Source organism: Apostichopus japonicus, chromosome 8 (genome assembly GCF_037975245.1).
Source record: "Apostichopus japonicus isolate 1M-3 chromosome 8, ASM3797524v1, whole genome shotgun sequence".
Lineage (NCBI taxonomy): Eukaryota > Metazoa > Echinodermata > Holothuroidea > Aspidochirotida > Stichopodidae > Apostichopus > Apostichopus japonicus.
Window position 1 is genome coordinate 15,160,970 of NC_092568.1, and position 18,493 is coordinate 15,179,462.

Sequence of the window (18,493 nt, forward strand, 5' to 3'; positions counted from 1 at the left end):
ATAGCCATCAACAACTGCATAATAGTTTTTTAATGAGCCATGTGTGACTGGGACTGGGACTTACTCATACTGCTACATCATGCCCCCCACCCCCCACCTCAATGAACTTGATCACACTTCACATGACATGATGGATTTGGCACAGTTTCACAATAAGGATCATGAGGAACAGACAAACCAGTTATGAACTCAATCCAGCTAGGTATGACTGACATATGTTTACAAGCACACACAAGAATCATTATATACTCACACTCTGTATTGATTGTATAGATATCATTGACTCTGTTATTGAACGAAAATGCTTCATTTTCTAAATTACCTGGTGTTGTCTGCATCATTCAAGCTCTCTTCAATAGCACATTGAAGTTCCTCATCACTAGAATAAACTGGCTCCAGCAGATTAATATACTCGTCGACATATCTGTGGAAGTGACATTACAAACCTCATGGTAACATTTTGGGAAAATTTAATAAACTAAGTATACAGTGGATTTGTATGCTACCAAATCCTATCATAATAAATAATGTAGTTCTATCATAATAAATAATGCTTAATGGTTGTCCCCCTATAAAAATAATGTTTGTGTCGCTATATGGATAACCTATATGCCATGTTCAAACCTTGTAGTCATCTCCTGTATGGTGCTTAAAGGGTTTTGCAGTAACACACAAACACACACTCATATGCACACCAGCTTGATAGCTTTTGCTTTTGATAAGGATTAAAAACAAGAAATGACTACATTTTGTAGTTCCTTGCCTTTAATGTACAATCACAAACTTTAAATAACCATTACCATTGTGCATATATATTACACACCACTTTGTATCACACTTGCATTGAAAACACTGCCTTCCCATTCCATCAAATGTCCTAGTTTCATATACATTTTCTACATGGTTGCAGGTAATAACGAGATGTGGCAGAGTATCACACATGCATAAAATACACTACCTACCTATTACATCATCCAAATTGACCACATGGTTGCAGAGATACTGAAATTTGAAGAAATTTACTTTGAGCTCTGCCCACTCATTAATACATGAGATCCATGTCAAACGAAATAGGCTTCATCTACTCACCATGGACAAACCTACCAAGTTTGATCCCACTTATTTCCTTTTAGTTTGCCTGATTACACGATTATTGTGACAAAAACAATGTTTAGCTCTGTCCCTTGCACATATTAAAGAGATGAGGCCTAGTATCCCACAGTCATAAACTACACTACATACAAACTCCATCAAATCAAGTTTCATCAAAATCAGCCATACGGTTGCATGGGCGGTGACACAAATACCAAGTTTGAGAATTATCCCTATGACCGTCTTTGAGTTTTGCCCAATTACAAGAATGTGTTACACACACATACATACACGCATACATACAACATCCTCATCACATAGGTACATTAAGCCTTCGGCAAGGAATCAAAAACAATACTTCACTACAAGCCTTGCATGTATTAATGAAATGAGACCTAGTATCAGACATAAAATACACTGCCTACCATTTCCATCAAATTTCATTAAAATCGTTCACACAATCGCAGAAATATTGACACTTTTGATAATTTTGACAATTTTATTCAAACCCCGCCTACTCACTAATATGGATGAGAATAAACCCACATACACACACATACACGCGTCATCACCATCATATATGTTACTTGAACTTTCGGCGATAAACCAACAATTCATTGGACAAGCTCAAACGTATGCCTTTGTTCTCTTCATTTTTCAAGACTGGTGGCCCATCAAATGCAGAAATTGGCTTTCATATACTGTAGGAGTCAAATTCTATTGAAACAAGATAACTCCAACCGCGTTGCTTACCTATCACCCGCAGAGGCAGACCGTCTTTCTGGTGTTGGTGCCACAGACGATGAACCTCCCAGTGCATCTTCTCCATCCCTGTTGTTTATAAAATGTTTATTAAATTAGTTTAAAAAAAATTCATATTTTAAGCTTCAGGCAAACTGATATGACCTTTCTATATGACCTCACTGAAATATGAAGGTTCCCAAACTATACTAATGATTCAAAATAATTTATAGTTGATGCCACGAATAACTCCTGAATGACATGGTTGCCTCTACGAGGAGAATTTTTGTAAAATCCTTCAGCATTTTATTATTATTAAGAACTTGGAAGAGTCCACCCTACTGTACTTCCGCATTTCGCCCCACAATAAAATTCTCGAATGGAATTAACTGCCGTGAACATAAATTTGTATTCAATGTGAGAAATGCTTATTTTCTCATAACAACAAAATATTGTAACAATCCGAAAGATCAAGCCATGTGGCCGATACACTCAAGCGGATTATTTTCTATAACTGTGTTGCGTAAAAGGCTGTGAATATGAGCAAAGAAAGGAGGCCCATTAAAGCACTCAAGCGGAAAAATTTAAACCTATTTAAGCTTTGCTTTTCAAAGAAAAGTTTGTGGGAGTGTTTTCCTTCGTCTTTCTGTCAATAGGATTTCACTTGCCCACAGAATTTTACGTAGGCCTCGGCTTTTGATTTTTGCTTGTGCCGATTGTGTACACAGCGTTTTTTTGTCAATCAAATGTGAAACCGGATACATAGTTCGGGTAATCCTCACTGCTCTAATATACATACATACACACTTCTTTAAACTGCACTGCTCACCTATCATTTGCAGAAGCAAACTGTCTTCCTGGTTTAGGTGCTGTTAAGACTGATTCTGTCACTTCTCCTCTATCCCTGTTATTGAAAATAAACAATATTCGATGCCCAAGTTAAAAACATGAAGAAATGACTCTCAGTATCACCCACATGCTGGACCCATGATCACCATCCCCAAATCCAGTGTTGACAAAATATCACATGAAGTTGAGAAATATAATTCCAAAGAAAGGAATGACTGCTGCTTTATTTTCAGCAAACTGGTGTACTATATTCAGAAGTGCCACTTCAAAACATGACTATACAGGCATAGGGTATCATTTTGATTCCACATTAACTGTATCATGTACAGAAGCAACGTAAGCAATAAAATCCAGATGTGTACAATTTATCACTTCATTGCAGTTTCAAAGAGTGCCAATAGGTATAAACAATCGACTACAAGTCGCAAAAACCTGAAAGAAGTTCTGATGAATTATAACAAACCCTCTTAGTTTAGTTATCGGTGAGAAGGAGCATACTGTAGATACAGTGTATTATGGTGGCAGCAGTGACAGATTTATGATTTCTTAAATAGGGGTCTGATCTTTGAGAGGGTCAGGTCTGGTAGGGGGTTGGGGTTGCAGTATTGGTACAAATACAATCTAACTTCTGAAGGCAAAAAGCATAGAGCTAAAATGACAAAATCATTGCATACCTATCATTTGCAGAATCAGACTGTCTTTCTGGTGTTGGTGCATTTGCTAAAGATGACGTACATCCCAGATCATTTCCTTCATAGCTATTGTTTGAAAAAAAAAAGACACAAAGGTGTGTCGTGATTCAGTGCCTTTTATATATGGCTAACCTACTTACCAAGTTTAATTTTCATACACATTTCCCCTATTGAGTTTGCCCGATTACAAGGTTTTCAGCAATTCACCCATATTGACCTCGAATGACCTTTGACCTCTTAAAAAATCAATATGTTTCATCTGACTAACATACTAACTACAAGTTTCATCGAAGTTTCCCTTATTGAGTTTGCCCGATTACAAGTTTTTCAACACTTAACCCATATTAACCTCAAATGACCTTTGACCTCTTAAAAAATAAACAGGGTTCATCAACTCAATATGGCTAACCTATGTACCAAGATTGACTTTCATCCACCTTTCCCCTATTGAGTTTGCTCTAATACAAACTTTTCAACACTTAACCCATATTGATCTCAGATGACCCTTGACCTCCTAAAAATTCAATAGGGTGCTTCTACTCAGTAGAGCCGACTTACATACTAACTTTGAGTTTCATCCAAGTTTCCCCTATTGAGCTAGCCCGATAACAAGGGTTTTCAGTTTTTCACACATATTGACCTCAAATGACCGTTGACCTCTTATAAATTAAATAGGGTTCATCTACTCAATATGGCTAACCTAGGTACCACACATACACACATGCACACACCCATACATATTTCACATGCCAAGATGATTACATAGATTCCTTTTACCTTTGGCAAGGAATCAATAAAACCAATGTGGGAGGGGTACCACATTTATTTTGATGCCTTTCCCATGGCACAGATCAAGAAAAACTTTTGTGCAACCTCCCCTCCAATAAGCCACCATTGATCTGTCTGGGACCATAAACACCATTGTGTCACAGTATGCAAATTGCACATATGTCCAGTTAATTGGTTCCACCAAAATATTTAATAATTTATATATCCCTGTCCTGCCCCAAACACCTCATGACATTATTTACTCAACACTTCACTGTCTAGGGATTGTCTGAACACCAGCTTAGTAGTTTATTTACTCTACAAATAATGGTGGATAACAGGATAATTAGGTAAGGACAGGTTTATCTCCTTGGAGACAAGACCAGTAAGTGGTCATGGTGCATGGCTACTCAGTAAGATAAAATTGTATCTCTTGTATCCCACCCTAGCATTCCCCATGGCACAAGCTTATTGGTGTAAATTGGGTCTACTTGGAATTAGTGGTTGACATATTGTATATAACATAGGAGAATAACAAAAACTAGAGGGTTCTTGTACCCCATATGGGCAACATACAGATCAAATGTGACCTCTGTAAACAATTGCTTTCTCCAGTTATTGATATAACAAGTTTTTCACACGTTGACCTCTGTTGACAAGAAATGACCTTGGAACAGCACCAAAAACAATAGGGCTCTTGTACCCAATATGGGCAACATACAAGTCACATACGACCTCCGTAGACATGTTCGTTACCTCTGTTGACCTTGAAAGGGCACCAAAAACAATAGGTTTCTTGTACTCAATGTGGGAAAGCTACATGCCAAGTAAGACATTCGTGAATGTTGGCGTTCTTGAGCGATTACGAGCAGGTGCACCTCCACACACACACGCATGTGATCGCATAGATTCCTTTGGCAATTTAGTGTCATTACATGCAATCTGGTGCTAAATTAGTTATCTTTGGAAGTAAAATTTGTGTCCAAGAATCTATATTATATAAAAATTTCAATGGCTGGGGGTGGGCATGGCTCGACGACCAGCATGACCACCTATATCGTTTTGCCAAGGAATGAAAAAAATTAACACAGAGCCAAACAAGTCATACCTTCTACCTGTGCAGTTCCCTCTTGTGTTTTTTCAGCCTTGTTTCCGCTATCTCCTTGCCACATTTGAAGCACTCCTGCAATGTATCATCCTCAAGGGCTGCCTCCTCTATCTTCTGAAATGGAAAGTAAAGAGCTTGTTAGTCTGTTTCCTTTATAATTTCTATGATGTGTCCCTCCCATTCTACAGTACCCTGTGTCACTTTCGTCATAAAATTTTCACTCCATATCACCCATGTACTCCCAAATCAAATCTCTTCAACATTTTGATCACCAACATTTTGATCACTCTTCCTACTTTTTTAGCAAAAATGTCCATTTTGTGATAAGAATTATCATATATAGCTATTATGAAGCTTCTGATAGGGATGACAGCTATAACAAGTGTATGTCCCCATAGCAAAAGATTGCTGCTTGTTCTGTCACTGCCATGTACAGATATGGTAATAGAAATCTCTGATAGCATTACAATTAGCAGTCATGTACGGTTTGGTAATTAAGTTTCCAGAATAGTGAACCAACAACTAACTAGGAGACATCGTTTACATGAAAACCTTTTGGTTCAAGTTGGTAGCAGTTGAAGTGGGTAGCTATTAGCTGCTACACTAAAATCTTGGTCAAAACTGTTGGGACACTTGGCGTATAAACAGAAATAATTCCTGTTATCGCTCTCCAAGTCAATAAGGAAGACGACCAGTATATCGTTTGGGATGAATTACCCCATCCCTGCTCCCCTGTTCAATGTTGTTTTCCTAAACCCAAAATGTTAAGACGTAAATACAGAATATTTTTCCAACATTGTAGGGGGAGTGGGGTGTCCCAACGAGTTTTGTCCAAGATTGTAGGTGCTTTGTACTACTCGCAACATTGATAATTATTTAACTGTTCTTTTTAGACCAGTTCACTGATGCTGATTATCATATCAGATATCAGTAATTCGCCTGCTACCAATTATCTAACAGATGGGCAGTCTAACTATTATCAAGGTGAAAGCTTTCTCATCACACCAAAATTATTTTCTTGTTCAATGAAAAAACGTCGGCAGTGACTTTATAGTACTCACCTGCCCTGAAAGGTCCAATTCGCACTGGATTGGTCTTAGGTAAACCTTAGCCTGGTGAACGATAGCCTTTACATTGCAAACACTGTAACCACCACATGAGGGCAGAGGAATCACCTCAAAAATCTTTGTATGGCCTGGAGTGCGCAGGTACTCAAAACCTCCTCCAGCTTTCAATTTGGGGAAGATGGTGAAGAGGTGCTCCCTCAACTCACTGGCTGTGGTTGATGTATCCAAGGAGACGCTCTTTAGACCGAGGCCTGCTGATGCCAGTATTTTGTTCGTAAAGTCTGGAGGAATTTTTGTCTGCAAGAGATTAACCATAATGTACCATTAAATGTGTATCCAAAAGTACTTTATATTACAAATAACCCTTGAACACAGAAAACACACCAGAAACATTTGATGAGATACAAAAATAACTAACACACACACTCATAAAACCATGCACACTCTTGTAAACATACACAAATTTACTGTACTGTACACAAAGGGTGAAAAAATAATGAATGGCACTATGTCCCCTTTAACTTTGAGGAGTTCATTTTACCCTTACAGACAGGAATGCGAAATTGTTTTTGATATGTCATGACTAAGACAAAAATCCTGAACATAACTGAACTTGAGGATTCATATATGAAATGATGATGCCATCATTTTGGACCTCAGGGTCATTTAGGTCATTTTGAAACAATAATAAGTCCACATTAATATTGTCTGTTCACCCATTTTTGCAATGATAAAATACCCTGTCATATAATCACAATGTTACAATTTGTGAGTGCTTGCCTTGCTTATTTGGATAAATGTAAATGGACCTCGAAGACCGTTGATTTTTCAATCCATGATGTACATGTGTTAAAATATGGTACAAGGTGATTAATTGCAGACATACTGTAGTTGACTTCTACCGAAATGTCAATTGTGGAAGGTCAAATCTAAAAAAGTATATGATTTGGAATGCTCAAATTTTGCATGACTTTCCGTCTCAGTTATATTCTGAAAAGGGATCTGACAATTTTATGTCAATTATATGACGATAATGACGATTATATTTCCCTACTAACTGCATTGCTGTCCCAAGTATAACATATATATACTCACAGATGAAGGTGAGGCAAGACAAACAAATGTTATTGTGGTCAATGAATTCATTTCTTCCTCTTCTTCTGGGAATAGGGCTGAAACAAATTGGTAACAGCCATGCGAGTTGCATCTGCTGCATGGAGATGAAATAAAACAGATTTGAAATCTACATGATACTGTAACATTACCTTAAAAAATCATGTCTTCCAAACAGCCAAATAAATACATTTTGTCAGTACTCATTTTGTACCAGTAGTGGATTTGAAATGTCTATTTTGAATGCATATTGTAGAATATGATAACAAATGTGAAGGTACATCAAAAAAAAATCAAGAAATTGAAAATTATTCTAGTTTTTCATTCAACTGGAAATGAATGTGACAAATGAAAACGTGCTAAGAGATAGTCCTCAATTTCGCAGTTTCATATCTTAAGACGGGAAAGAAACAACTCTTCTGAAAAGCCAAATTTGAATATTTGACATGAAATGGCACATGCTGTACTGTGCTGACGAGTAAAGTAAGTCTTTTCAGTTACATTTACGTTTGTGCAATCATATTTACTTCAGGGAATGTATGTTGCAGACAATCAGTAATGAAGAAACATTTTTCTTTCAAGAAATCACACATGTACAATGTTTTCATGATCCATGATGAGTCTTGCCTGTATATGCCACATGGTTTTTCATTTGATCATAATGAATACTAAGCCCCTGTATGATCTAACCAGCATGTTGTGGATACTACATGAAGTTCCATGTTGGTCAAACAATGTTTAAAATTCAACCCCAAATGACCTCCAAAATTATTAAGACAAAATGTTGACAAAATGAAAATGTACAAAGTTTCATGTTGATCCAGCAGCATAAATTTACTATGTTGACCTTTTGTCAACATGGCTTGGATGATACTGTATGCCACACAAGCTAATTGTATAACTAATGAATCTGAGAAGAATGAGAACTCATACACATAGTCAAGTCTCCCTCTCCGCTAATATTGTAGCTTAGGCACGTCAAAAAGTGAACATTGGAGCCAGACTGATGAAACACTATGTGCACAATAGTTACTTGATTAACAATAGAACAATACCCGATGTGCTGCTAGTCGCTTCCTCGATGCTGAGCATGTAGGCTCTACACCTGCTCACTAAAACAGCATGTCTGCCAAATCCTTCTATGCCAAGTTGCTGAAATTGTGCTGCATTCATTAATGTGGCAGCCTCCGGAGTAACCTGTAAAATTTACAAGAAAAGGTATATATAAGATACAAAAAATATCCAGACAGACATTGAATAAGGAGAGCGATAAAAAGCAGAGTGCAGCCCACAAATGGCGCAACAGGTGAATGACTGACTGCACACCTGCTTGCACATTTCTTTCAAGGCCTACTAAATCTTCTCCCCATTTGTGTGGTCTCAACGGCTTACCAGAGTTGTCAATGCAGCTCCCACATTGTGGAATACCATACCTCTTGTCATACATAATGCAATCTCTGTGGACATTTTAAAGGTCCACTTAAGATACCTTTTTAACAACCAAATTAAGAAATGTTTTTGTCCTTCGTATTTGTATACTTTTTATCACTTTGTTAAAATCCAGGGGAGTCATGGAACAACTGGATGATAGAGTGTAGGCCTATGTGCATGAAGTTTCTGCTCCGCCACACATTTACATAAGAAAATAGGGCAAGAACTTTTTTCTTCCATTGACTTTGTACAGGGTCGCTGTTTCAAAACTTTCATTCCCATGGCCTAAATAGGGCCTAGGCCTACAGGTGAAAGCCAATCAGTCCAGAGTTCAATGCACAAGCATCAACTGTTTTTTTCTTCTGGGAATTGCCAAACTTTAGCCTAGGTTTTGGGCCTATTATAGGCTTGGCTAGGCCCTACGTGTAAGTTGGGTATGCTATATGAACTAAGCTATCAGTATATTAAACAACGAAGTGATTAATTGCAGGGCAGCCCGGCGAATAATGTACACAGACACCTTATTCGCGGGGCTGTGACGATTTTGAAAAAAGGTTTATTATTAGGTTTTGCTTTTGATACCAGTCAGTTTAGGGGCCTTGAAAAAGCCAACTTTCTCGGCCCAAATAGTCTTAGTCACTTAATAAGCTAATTTTTGGAACCCCAGCAGTTCAATTTTAAAAGCTTATTTAAATGGAGCAATATCTTGGAACTCCCCAAAAGCCGACATTGCCTGAAAGCCAATATGGTCAAGGGTGTGACACTCCCCCCCCCTTCCCACACCTTTACATGCAAATGAGCAGTCACTCTGCCAAAACAATGGTGAAAATGAGGGATGACATTTTTTATGTTGGCGGTACTAATGCTAGACTGGTTCAATCTTAAGGCCCTAGGCTCCCAAACCAATCCTTACAGCATTAAGATAGGAATCCAAAAGGCCCAAAAAATTTTCTCAAAATATAGGGGCTCCCAATTAAGACTCTCAAAAAGATAGATGGTGCCCAAAAGCAAACTCGAATAGCCCCAAAAGTTACTGAGCCAGTTAACCCAGTCTAAGGCTGCCCTGTGAATAAGGTGTATGTGCATGGCTATGCGCAAGGCAGCCCTGCAAATAAGATGCTTGTGTCTGGCTATTCGCAGGGCAACCCTGCAAATAAGGTGTCTGTGTCCGGCTGTTCGCAGGTCAGCCCTGTTAATAAGGTGTCTGTGTTCGGCTGTTCGCAGGGCTGCCCTGTGAATAAGATACTTGTGTCCGGCTATTCGCAGGGCTGCCCTGCGAATAAGGTGTATGTGTCTGGCTATTCGCAGGGCTGCCCTGTGAATAAGCCCCACCATTAAACAAGGTGCCCGAATACTGATGGTTCCCGAATACTGCGGACCTAACAATACGTTCCAATATTACCGTAGCAACGTCTTCGTTACTTCGTTTAGTCTTCTTTGCCTTTCGTTCGGTAATCTGATAAGCTACGTTAGTACACTACAACTGCTTAATCAGTTGTAGGAACTAGGCCTAAGCTTTGGTTGTTATTTTACCCTAAAATTCTGGTAAAAACAGTCATGTTTTTATAAGGATATTATCGTAATATTACTGTAGGCCTTGTGTAGGTATAGGTACGGTGTGCCTGCTCATAGGCGCTTGTTCCATATATCTAGGCCTAGCCTAGGCCTATAACGTTAAGAGCAGTAAACGGGGCCCATTTAGCAAACGTAAACTTGCAATGCATTGGTAGGCCTAACCTAGGCTAGGCCCTACCTGTTAAACATGACTCACCCCTTCTCTTTTGAATTTGTCGATGATCGGCTGACATACCCCAATCTGGTGAGGATCGCTTCCATATTGGCCATGAACCTATAATACGATACGGCGCGATATACACGGTACGATATGGGACGTAATATACAGTAGTCTACCGGTCATATGTGTTCGGAACGTGTTCTATTTCTGTGGTAATTGTATTTCATTTGATTTCCCCGCTGCAGTTAGGGCACGTGCGCTCCATGTTCACATATTTTTCAGTGCGGAATAGCGCCTCAAAATCAATCGAGACAAACTTGATCGAGGCAACAAACTCGATCGAGGCAACAAACTCGATCGAGGCAACAAACTCGATCGAGGCAACAAACTCGATCGAGGCAACAAACTCGATCGAGGCAACAAACTCGATCGAGGCAACAAACTCGATCGAGGCAACAAACTCGATCGAGGCAACAAACTCGATCGAGGCAACAAACTCGATCGAGACAACAAAATACATTGCCCTTTTGGCGTTCCATAAAAATTTAAATAGCTTCTAATGATTGTGGGTTTGATAGGAAGTTTATGTACACTTTTAAGCCCAACTTCAACAGCAGTATGATCACTATTTAAAATGTTATCAACAACACACACTTCAGTAAGTTCTAGGGCGGTAGTAAATACCAAATCAATAACAGTTCCGGCAGAGTGATCATCCAAGGAAGGGCGAGTAATGTAGTGACGAGTTGATCAAAACCATAGTCATACATCAAAGCTGCAAGCTCCGCAGAATTCTGACTCGATTCATCAGTCCAATCAATGTTAAAGTCGCCACCCAAGACAATTCCGGCATACCTCGTTGCATCGATTTTGTTCAGGCTTTCATCAAGGCGCATGAAAATATGTTGATCAGCATTAGGAGGCCTATAAACAATACCTATCAACCACTTCCTTTTATTAAGAAGAATCTCAATCCATCGCAAATCAACTTCAGTAGATGCAAAACAGGGTTTGTGGATGGGCTCCAAGAATGATGCAATGGCTGGAAGAACACCACCACCTCTAGTCCCACGATCTTTCCTGAAAATGGTAAAATCTGAGTGAAAGCCGAGTTCACTGGTTTCAAAAGCTTCTGACAGCCAGGTTTCATTGATGCAAATAAGATAGTAGGAATGGCATGCTAAATGTGCTTGAAGATCATGGGCCTTCAACCGTAAACTACGGGCATTTAGGAAAATACCACTTTGGCCACGATTTCTATGGTTGATATGCGGCGATAAAATACTAGAGTTATCAAAATCTTCGGTAACTCGAATTGATTGTCCATCGAAAGGAGTAAGCAAGTACACACTTCTGACACACCACCAATTGTTAATAAAGTATATGCCATTGAGTATCGGGAAGGTCCAGGACGGATAGAAATCTACTAAGGAAAAGTTCTTGATGTCGGAGGTAAGCTTAACCTTTTCTCATTGAACTATACTCTCCTATGAATATTGTTTTCATGACGAAATAGGTTTACTGTGACTAGTGGGTCACAGTTTTGCCTAGGTCCTACACAGTTCGTGTTTTTAGTGTCACACATGAACTGTGCAAGTACTGCAGAATGATATCTCTTCCGTGGAGACCCTGCCTGATAAAGAATTAGGAGAGTTTGACCTACAACGGAGGAGGATCAAGCAGCTGGAGAGGGAAAAGGGAAATTTGCAGGCACAAATTGGTGAGTGGCATTTCTTGTGGTCATGTAATTGCTATATGAGCAATTATGTCACCAGATATTGTGACGCCCGGATGAGCGTCACGTAAACGCCTCCGTACATGTTTGGTATCACTGCTGGAGTAGTTGTCGTACTTGTGTGTATTGTTCTCTGGGGGTCTGTTTGATCTAATATCATTTATATATATATATAGTGAAATGTTGTAGTTTCACGTGCTATTTTATTCCTTTGTTTCCGTCTCCCTTTCAGCCGTCCACCTCTCGTGACAATAGTCTGGTTCCTCCGTAGCTATGTGGAATGTTCGAGCCACGCGAAGATTCGAGGTTTCGAGTCAGTATTTGTATAAGGGCATTTGTAATTTTGGTTCTCAAGAGTGTGTTACTTTTATTGGTGATAGCCGCTGCTCAGTGAGGTCCGTTGGCCTGTTCGTTAAGTAAGTTGTATAGTGATATTCCCTCAAGCAGGAACTCGCGAAAGAAGCCATGGAGGCTTATAGACTCGCAAGCTGACCGTAGCCAATCTCTCGGCACACATCCATTTAACGTCCATGTCGGGAAGTTGTTATTGAACAACACCCTTGCCAGACGACACACATTGCTGTCGGCGGGGAATCGAACCGGGGATCTCATGACTGGGAGACGCCGGCGTTAACCACTAGGCTATACACTCTGCCTATAAGTTAAGTGTTCTTTTATAGTTTAGGGAAGTCCGAGTCCTTTTTCTTATACTATTGTGGGCGTATTTCCCCGTTTGTCTGAATCCCTTTAAATTATTACTTTAAACCCATTACAAGTTTGGGAACAGGGTGTTTGCATCGGACGATATTATCGCTTCACCCTGCGGGATTATTTTTGTATTTGTGGCTCGAGGGTGGCCTCGTTTCGGGTTGAATTTGCCCCGAGGCAACGCCCCTACGTATTGTAGATTAGAACTCGTAAGTATACGTTTGGCCTCGGACTTCGCAGGTACGTCTCACTATTATTTACGTAAATTATAAGCTGAGATTTATGTGGATTTGCATTGTTATTAATTCAATATTAGATAACAGGTTAAGGTGTCAGTTGGGCAGTTTATTTCTTTCTCTCATTAACTTCTTTAGTGAATTAATGCCTATTGGCAATTGGAAATGAGCTTATGGGCATCCGTAGAATCTAAAACTCAAAACTGCAAACTCGAACATATTTGTATTGGCTTCAACGTGCCGCTCGGAAACCTTACTTTGCTTGCAAAAAGGTGTACTTTGTATTACAGCGGTTCTATTGGACGTTTTCCGTCGTATTTATTTCAGATTGGATGTAGTTTCGCTTTGACCAGGCAGCTTTTATGAAACTAAACAGTTGGTCTTGATAGATTTTTTACTATGACCAATGCGAAATAATTGTGTAAACGGTCTTAGTTTGGCAGTGAGTTCACGAGCTTTTGTCTGGGTCGGCTTTTGATCTCTTTTTGTAGTCTCTTTCACCAGTTTCAGCATAGCTAGGCCTTAAAAGTAACGTTCGACTTTCGTCACGTTTATGATTATGGGACTTGAACAAACCTGGCTACCCAGGAAAAAAAATTCCATACCCCACTTTTACCACGGTAAAACCGGGGTAAAACCGCGGTAAATTTGTTGTACATTACCACGGTGTTCTGGCCCTATGGACCCGGTTAACCGCAGTAAATTACCACAAATTTACCATGGTTTTACCTCGCTTTTACCACAATATTACCGCAATTTACCATGGTGTAACCCTACTCTACCGCTCTTTTACTACACTTTTACCACGCTTTTACCCTAAATTTACCACAGTTTTACCGTTCTTTCACCCCAATTTTACCGTATATTTACCACGCTTTTTCCATAGTTTTACCTCAATTTATACCATACTTTAACCACGCTTTAACCGTTCTTTTTACCCCAAGTTTACCATGGTTTTACCGTAGATTTGCCACGCTCTTACTACAATTATACCACAGTTTTATCGTTCTTTTACCCCAATTTTACCGTATTTTTACCACTTTTTTTCCTTAGTTTTACCTCAATTTACCATACTTTTACCAGGCTTTTACCGCAGTTTACCATTCTCTTACCCCAATTTTACCATGGTTTTACCGTAGATTTACCACGCTTTTACCTTAGTTTACCATGACTGTACACTATTTGTAGGACAGTTTTACCTCACATTGAGCATGATTTTGTCCTAATATCAATCAGCATGTACACCATAAATTTGTAAGTTGGGTATGCTATATGAACTAAGCTATCAGTATATTAAACAACGAAGTGATTAATTGCAGGGCAGCCCGGCGAATAATGTACACAGACACCTTATTCGCGGGGCTGTGACGATTTTGAAAAAAGGTTCATTATTAGGTTTTGCTTTTGATACCAGTCAGTTTAGGGGCCTTGAAAAAGCCAACTTTCTGGGCCCAAATAGTCTTAGTCACTTAATAAGCTAATTTTTGGAACCCCAGCAGTTCAATTTTAAAAGCTTATTTAAATGGAGCAATATCTTGGAACTCCCCAAAAGCCGACATTGCCTGAAAGCCAATATGGTCAAGGGTGTGACACTCCCCCCCCCCCCTTCCCACACCTTTACATGCAAATGAGCAGTCACTCTGCCAAAACAATGGTGAAAATGAGGGATGACATTTTTTATGTTGGCGGTACTAATGCTAGACTGGTTCAATCTTAAGGCCCTAGGCTCCCAAACCAATCCTTACAGCATTAAGATAGGAATCCAAAAGGCCCAAAAAATTTTCTCAAAATATAGGGGCTCCCAATTAAGACTCTCAAAAAGATAGATGGTGCCCAAAAGCAAACTCGAATAGCCCCAAAAGTTACTGAGCCAGTTAACCCAGTCTAAGGCTGCCCTGTGAATAAGGTGTATGTGCATGGCTATGCGCAAGGCAGCCCTGCAAATAAGATGCTTGTGTCTGGCTATTCGCAGGGCAACCCTGCAAATAAGGTGTCTGTGTCCGGCTGTTCGCAGGTCAGCCCTGTTAATAAGGTGTCTGTGTTCGGCTGTTCGCAGGGCTGCCCTGTGAATAAGATACTTGTGTCCGGCTATTCGCAGGGCTGCCCTGCGAATAAGGTGTATGTGTCTGGCTATTCGCAGGGCTGCCCTGTGAATAAGCCCCACCATTAAACAAGGTGCCCGAATACTGATGGTTCCCGAATACTGCGGACCTAACAATACGTTCCAATATTACCGTAGCAACGTCTTCGTTACTTCGTTTAGTCTTCTTTGCCTTTCGTTCGGTAATCTGATAAGCTACGTTAGTACACTACAACTGCTTAATCAGTTGTAGGAACTAGGCCTAAGCTTTGGTTGTTATTTTACCCTAAAATTCTGGTAAAAACAGTCATGTTTTTATAAGGATATTATCGTAATATTACTGTAGGCCTTGTGTAGGTATAGGTACGGTGTGCCTGCTCATAGGCGCTTGTTCCATATATCTAGGCCTAGCCTAGGCCTATAACGTTAAGAGCAGTAAACGGGGCCCATTTAGCAAACGTAAACTTGCAATGCATTGGTAGGCCTAACCTAGGCTAGGCCCTACCTGTTAAACATGACTCACCCCTTCTCTTTTGAATTTGTCGATGATCGGCTGACATACCCCAATCTGGTGAGGATCGCTTCCATATTGGCCATGAACCTATAATACGATACGGCGCGATATACACGGTACGATATGGGACGTAATATACAGTAGTCTACCGGTCATATGTGTTCGGAACGTGTTCTATTTCTGTGGTAATTGTATTTCATTTGATTTCCCCGCTGCAGTTAGGGCACGTGCGCTCCATGTTCACATATTTTTCAGTGCGGAATAGCGCCTCAAAATCAATCGAGACAAACTTGATCGAGGCAACAAACTCGATCGAGGCAACAAACTCGATCGAGGCAACAAACTCGATCGAGGCAACAAACTCGATCGAGGCAACAAACTCGATCGAGGCAACAAACTCGATCGAGGCAACAAACTCGATCGAGGCAACAAACTCGATCGAGGCAACAAACTCGATCGAGGCAACAAACTCGATCGAGGCAACAAACTCGATCGAGACAACAAAATACATTGCCCTTTTGGCGTTCCATAAAAATTTAAATAGCTTCTAATGATTGTGGGTTTGATAGGAAGTTTATGTACACTTTTAAGCCCAACTTCAACAGCAGTATGATCACTATTTAAAATGTTATCAACAACACACACTTCAGTAAGTTCTAGGGCGGTAGTAAATACCAAATCAATAACAGTTCCGGCAGAGTGATCATCCAAGGAAGGGCGAGTAATGTAGTGACGAGTTGATCAAAACCATAGTCATACATCAAAGCTGCAAGCTCCGCAGAATTCTGACTCGATTCATCAGTCCAATCAATGTTAAAGTCGCCACCCAAGACAATTCCGGCATACCTCGTTGCATCGATTTTGTTCAGGCTTTCATCAAGGCGCATGAAAATATGTTGATCAGCATTAGGAGGCCTATAAACAATACCTATCAACCACTTCCTTTTATTAAGAAGAATCTCAATCCATCGCAAATCAACTTCAGTAGATGCAAAACAGGGTTTGTGGATGGGCTCCAAGAATGATGCAATGGCTGGAAGAACACCACCACCTCTAGACCCACGATCTTTCCTGAAAATGGTAAAATCTGAGTGAAAGCCGAGTTCACTGGTTTCAAAAGCTTCTGACAGCCAGGTTTCATTGATGCAAATAAGATAGTAGGAATGGCATGCTAAATGTGCTTGAAGATCATGGGCCTTCAACCGTAAACTACGGGCATTTAGGAAAATACCACTTTGGCCACGATTTCTATGGTTGATATGCGGCGATAAAATACTAGAGTTATCAAAATCTTCGGTAACTCGAATTGATTGTCCATCGAAAGGAGTAAGCAAGTACACACTTCTGACACACCACCAATTGTTAATAAAGTATATGCCATTGAGTATCGGGAAGGTCCAGGACGGATAGAAATCTACTAAGGAAAAGTTCTTGATGTCGGAGGTAAGCTTAACCTTTTCTCATTGAACTATACTCTCCTATGAATATTGTTTTCATGACGAAATAGGTTTACTGTGACTAGTGGGTCACAGTTTTGCCTAGGTCCTACACAGTTCGTGTTTTTAGTGTCACACATGAACTGTGCAAGTACTGCAGAATGATATCTCTTCCGTGGAGACCCTGCCTGATAAAGAATTAGGAGAGTTTGACCTACAACGGAGGAGGATCAAGCAGCTGGAGAGGGAAAAGGGAAATTTGCAGGCACAAATTGGTGAGTGGCATTTCTTGTGGTCATGTAATTGCTATATGAGCAATTATGTCACCAGATATTGTGACGCCCGGATGAGCGTCACGTAAACGCCTCCGTACATGTTTGGTATCACTGCTGGAGTAGTTGTCGTACTTGTGTGTATTGTTCTCTGGGGGTCTGTTTGATCTAATATCATTTATATATATATATAGTGAAATGTTGTAGTTTCACGTGCTATTTTATTCCTTTGTTTCCGTCTCCCTTTCAGCCGTCCACCTCTCGTGACAATAGTCTGGTTCCTCCGTAGCTATGTGGAATGTTCGAGCCACGCGAAGATTCGAGGTTTCGAGTCAGTATTTGTATAAGGGCATTTGTAATTTTGGTTCTCAAGAGTGTGTTACTTTTATTGGTGATAGCCGCTGCTCAGTGAGGTCCGTTGGCCTGTTCGTTAAGTAAGTTGTATAGTGATATTCCCTCAAGCAGGAACTCGCGAAAGAAGCCATGGAGGCTTATAGACTCGCAAGCTGACCGTAGCCAATCTCTCGGCACACATCCATTTAACGTCCATGTCGGGAAGTTGTTATTGAACAACACCCTTGCCAGACGACACACATTGCTGTCGGCGGGGAATCGAACCGGGGATCTCATGACTGGGAGACGCCGGCGTTAACCACTAGGCTATACACTCTGCCTATAAGTTAAGTGTTCTTTTATAGTTTAGGGAAGTCCGAGTCCTTTTTCTTATACTATTGTGGGCGTATTTCCCCGTTTGTCTGAATCCCTTTAAATTATTACTTTAAACCCATTACAAGTTTGGGAACAGGGTGTTTGCATCGGACGATATTATCGCTTCACCCTGCGGGATTATTTTTGTATTTGTGGCTCGAGGGTGGCCTCGTTTCGGGTTGAATTTGCCCCGAGGCAACGCCCCTAC